This window comes from Lytechinus pictus, chromosome 4, assembly GCF_037042905.1.
Source record: "Lytechinus pictus isolate F3 Inbred chromosome 4, Lp3.0, whole genome shotgun sequence".
Taxonomy (NCBI): Eukaryota; Metazoa; Echinodermata; class Echinoidea; order Temnopleuroida; family Toxopneustidae; genus Lytechinus; species Lytechinus pictus.
This window is the reverse complement of record NC_087248.1, coordinates 10652057-10658056: the sequence shown is the minus strand read 5'-3', so window position 1 is coordinate 10658056 and position 6000 is coordinate 10652057.

Sequence of the window (6000 nt, the reverse complement as noted above, 5' to 3'; positions counted from 1 at the left end):
CTTTTAGGGATCGCAAACTTATTATTTTTGTCGTCCCGACGCGGCGGGTCGACGTGTTGCGGGAGGGACGATCCGGTTTTTTTCCTGTTCAAAAGTTGACGAGGAAAAAATTAATGTCGCGTCCCGCCGCGGTTGGGGCGATTGACGGCCCGCCGCGGTTGGGACGATACTCGCGAGCTGGCGCTGGCCGGTCCCTCGTGTGATTTGAGCTCACATGAAAGCAATGCCATACCACGCTCAGTCTCGCCACTGCCCCTGTGTAAAAGATGGTATCAGAAAAATTATTGTTCGATCTCTAATATTGATCGAACAACACCCTGACCTACAAAAATCCGCAGACTATCAAATTAAAATACGATAACGTCGCTTTACCTTTGAAATTGAGGTTAGAATCGCCCGATATTTTCCACTTGAAATACGTCTTGAAACCTGCCTGATAGTACGGTGCGCGCTGTCATTTTGAATTGTTGAAGCGAAGAAACTTCAACACTGTATATACTGTCTGATCTGTACGTGTGTACGTACGCTCGGCCGAGCAGTTCGCCCCTTTACAAATTCAGACTCAAGTTTTCGACTTCGACCACGAAAAAACTATCGGATGGTATAATACCACATGGTCTACTTATCACTTCGTCCAACTTTACATAGATCTAGTCTAAACCCATTTCGTCTACAACCAGTTCCTCTGAAGTAATATCCAATTCGTCTAATTCTCACTTGGTCTAATAACCAATTCGTCTAATTTCCACTTGGGCTAATCAAATTCATCTAATGAGCATTTGACTGAAAGCCATTTAGTCTCATTTTCAGTTGGTCTAATTTCCACTTCAACTAATGTTCACTTGGTCTAATTGTCATATATGGTATTATGACCGTTTGGTCTAATTTCCACTTGGTCTAATTTTCAATTGGTCTAATGACCACAATAGCCAATTGGTCTAATGAACACTTGGTCTAATAGTCAGTCTAATGACCACTTGGTCTAATGCCCATTTGGGCAAATGTTGTCACTTGGTCTTTTTTTCATTTGGTCTAATTGCCATTTCGTCTCATGTATTTAATTGTCATTTGGTCTAATTGCATTTGGTCTAATACCAGTTTGTCTAAATAGTCGGTTGGTCTAATACTAGTTGTTCTAATCCTCACTTGGTCCATTATTTATTTGTCTATATTGCAGTTGTTCTAATGTGCAGTTGGTCTAATCCTCACTTGTATATCAACAAGTAGGTGTAGCCCGAATGTTGCTAGCCCATCTGATGATTAGACCACTAGCGTACCTATACATGCCATCCACCCCTTACCAGCCGCCAATGGCCCCTCTGAAGTTTAATTTTTTTTTTCTGGTGCGAAATGTCCTTTATATCCTGTTGAGGACCTTTCATATATTTTTTTGATTTATTTTTTTTCAATTTTTTTTTTGGCTTGTCTATTTTTTTCCTGGTACGAAATCTTTATTTGTGGTTGAAGACTTTTTTTTCCTCTTAAAATTTTTTGGCGGACGATTTTGCCCCCCCCCCCCCTGTGGAAAATCCTAGGTACGCTACTGGATTAGACCAAGTGATATTCGACCAACCGTCAGTAAACCCTCTTACATGGGTTCGCTTTGGTTTTATAAAGTGCTAATTTGGATTGTTGGATTACTTTCGCTCCTAAATTATGTCTCAGAATTTATTTAATTTTGTCTTTATTGTGAGATCATGATTCGTTGAGGGTTTTTTTAATTGTGAATGGTTGATATTGGAATGAATATACAATTTTGTATATGTTGACCCTGTAGGCCTATACCACCACCCCCAAGAAAAAAAACCTCCATACAGCCGACGTTAAGGGGACTTGAAATTTGTTCATTCTGGTAATTTAAGGGTCAAGCAAGAGGAATGCGAAGAGAGTAAGAATAAATGTGGCTTTACTTTTGGTAGAGAGGAATGGATATTGCTTCCCAATTCTACAGTTTGCATGTCACGTTTGCGACATCCCCATCCTGATCTGACTTGCCCTCATTGCGAGCCCGCCCATTTTTTGGTGGGGGGGGGGGGGGTTCCTGTCCATGCTAACACACCCATCCTGATCTGACTGGCCCTCACCCGCTTTGGAGGGTCCCATTTTAAATAGTCAAACCAGTTGGGACGGATCGAATAAAGTCTGTTCATACGAAACAGTCTGTACATCATTTAGATTTTAGTCATGCTCAAGGTTATTGTAACGAATCTATGTGAATTAGGCCTACAAAATGACTTTTCTGTCTTTTTGGTTTTCTCTGTATTGTTTTCAAATACGTACCGATTGTATCTCCATGATTGCTCTTTATACTCAATTTCCTACCACTCTTTGTTTTATGTAGAAAATACGGGATCAGCCTAGACTGGTCTTTGGCCCTTGTTTTCTCACATCCACTGCATTAATTCTGTGTGTTCATTTATCATTAATAGGACCATTATGTTTCAGTATGTGCACTTTATACATTTGGACACTTTTGCCTCTTTTACTGCATGTGAAGAAAATTGATTTTGAGTTTGAATTTGAATTGATCGTTTATTAAATCAGGAATGTTGCATGAACATCAGCCATCTGCATTTTAAAAACGGATGTAAAATAAGAAAGTTGTCATTTTAAACTTTTGCTTATTTATCACAAAATATATGCACAACTCAGTGAGTCATGCGAATGAGACGGTGTTATATTGTTTAAATAATACACTATTTCATTTTTTTTACAAATAGGGATAAAAAATATTGACTGAACCATACAGTATTATCAATGTTCAGGGAGAAATTCATTGTTGTTTCACTTGATAATGAGGAGAAAATTAAACATTTCATATTTCATATAATAAAATATAAAAGAAATATTGATGTCATCAGTCTCCTCAATTTGCATACCGATCAGGATGTGGATATAACGGTTTTGTGCAAATCAAGCAAACTTATAAATGTCATGACTTTCTTATTGATTTTTATGAAATTTTCAGTGTTATGCTTGTTGGATTTTTCTCTTTTTATTCAAATCGATGTTTTTGTTGGGGTAGACTGTCTTGTCCTTTGTCACTCCTATACTTCCTATACGTCAATGATGGTTACATGTAGTTGTCATTTTGATGGAACCTTTAAGGACAACCCATATAATAATAGATGGAGGCATCATTGGTCTGAAAAAGTCTGAACATTTTTATCTGTTCTATTATTCCATTAGTATTTACTTACCTTAACCTGTTTCTTGCTCGTATTGATTTTACTTTATTTTCGATTTTTGTGAGTTTTCATTTCATACCATTTTCAGTGTTGCATGCATTTTTGTTATTATGCACGATTTCATCATTGGTCTTCACTAAGACCCTACGATGGATCATCGGTCTGCACTCAGACCCTACGATGGATCTTTGGCCTCAACTATTGACCCGTCGATCGAACATAGGCTTATATATCCCGCAGTAACATTTCTCTTACGGCGGCCGTAAGGCGAGTCTAAAAGCAGTCGTTTTAACATTTTGAACCAGATTCTAGATATCATGGTTTGAATAAAAATAAATAAACCTGCATGCTGTTGTCGACTCGCATTACGGCGCCATAGGGGGAATGTGACTGCGGCATGAGGCCAGACGAAGGATCAGATTTGCCTTGATAAGGTAAGGTATCCGATGACCGGGGTGTCAGATACATAATGAGACTTCAATTTCAAAGGGGAGCAGACCCCCCCCCCCCCCTCCCCGGCAGCATACATAATTATTATGGCATTAAGGGCAATATCTACAAAAAGCTTTGAGCGTGCGATAATCACGGTCATCGCCCCTCCTCATCATGATCATATTTTATTGTGATTCATCATAAATAGGCCTAATATTACGACCGACCTTAAATTATTGGGTGGATATAACACAGACCACCCCCACATAAGATTGGAGGGTCGCCAGTCATGAGATGGTCGCTATACGCGAGTCATTTAATATTATGTAGACATGTATTAAGCTGAGGGTCGCTATAAAGTAGCAAAGGATTGTAAATATATATAGACCTAGTCATAATAGAGAAAGAGGATCGCTATTCATAATCAAAGAGGGTCGCTAGCATGGTCAGTCCAAATATGTGGAAAAGCGTAGGGTTCAATATTCAGAAGGGTCGTCAGTAGTTGAAGAGGGTCGTTATTTATAATGAGAAGAGGCTATACTCATGACGGTTGCTCGTCAGGGTCGCTTGTCATAATAGCAGAAAAGTCGCTAATCATAAAAAATAGCAGATGGTCACAAAAGCAGAGGAGGGTCACAAGTCATATTCTGAGGGGGGGGGGGGGTGACGGAAAATATATTTATCCACATTTCCCCCAACAAGATATCTTTAAGTCTAATTTGATAATGCAAAGTCGAAGCTTGAGTTAAAATTTTTGATAACATTTTCATGTATTTAAATCTGAAAATGTGAATATTCCAATTCTAATCCATACTGTTTTTTTCAATGTATCTTACCTATTAATGCAAGGCGCGAGCTGCAAATTCTTATTCTCCCACATAAAAACTGATATTCTTTTGTAATCGTGAAGAGAATAAGGACAAGTCCACCCCAATGAAAAATTGATTAGAATAAAAGGAGAAAAATCCATTGAGGATATAACACTGAAAATTTCATCAAAATAGGATGTAAAATAAAAAAGGTATGACATTTTAAAGTTTTTTCTTTTCTCAAAACAGTTATAATTATGCACATCCCAGTCGGTATGCAAATGAGGAGAACGATGATATCATCCACTATTTATTATATGAAATATTCTAATTTTCTCATCGAGTGAAACAAAATTTAATTCCTCCCTGAACATGTGGAATTAGCAGTATATGGTTCAGTAAGGTTGGCCCTTATTGTCAAATCTGTAAAATATGAAATATTGTATGATTCAAACGATAATATACAAAAGAAATAGTGAGGGACATCATACTGTCTCATTTGCCATTTGCAAGTTACTGAGTTGTGCATAACTGTTTTGTGAAAAATAGGCAAAACTTTAGAATGTCAACTTTCCAATTTTACATCCGATTTTGATGACATTTTTATAGCATTGTGGTAGTTTGATTTTTTTTCTCTCTATTTATTCAAATCAATTTTTTTCTGGGGTGGACTCGACCTTTAATAATGAGCGCGAAGAATAATTAGAAGAATTAATTGCTCTTGATATTGCAACTTTCAAATCAGCATATTATTATTTTTTTTTGGGGGGGGGTGTTATAGTATGTTGTTTACTTAAAAATCTCAGTTTGTCATATATCACAGAAAATACAAAAATCGGCTTGATCATTTACTTCGCACCTGCACAACAAGGGCCTTTTCATCATTGCAAAATAATGTGCATAGAATTCCCTGTTTCGGGGTCTAAATCTTAGAGAAAGGGCTCCCGCTTCGCGCTCGTATTAATTAGATGCATGCCGTTCAGCATGTTCAGAATGTCCGGTTCTGTCAAGACATTAAATATGAAAAAACGAATAATTTCATGCTTCATTGCAATATTGTTTGATCGATCAGATACCCATCCTGTTCACAAAAAGGAATTAGTGTCCAGTTTTCAAATGGGGAAAATAAAATATATCCGCTCGCATCACTGTGAAGATAGGCATACTTTACCTCCCTATTGGAAAAATTGGATCCGCCCATAGCGACCCTCTTCTTATAAGGTCATAATATAGGCCTACGTACCCTTATATTATGAATATAACGATATGACAAGCAGACCCCCCCCCCCCCCGTATTAATAGCAGCTCTCTTTGTTGATTATTACTGGCAGGTCTTTTTTCACGATTGATGGCTATTGCCAATTGCGGTCGATGATATTGTGACTTTTGGTGCCGACTCGTGACCCCCTTTCCCTTTTATGACTAACGAACGTTTGCAACTTAGTGGTCCCTTTGACTAGCGGTCCTTGTGACTAGTGGACCCCGTAATAGAGAGTTGAAAGTATAACCTTATGTGCACTCAGTGTACCCCCCCCCCCCTCCGGTCAGGATGAAACGAGTGTTATTGGGAT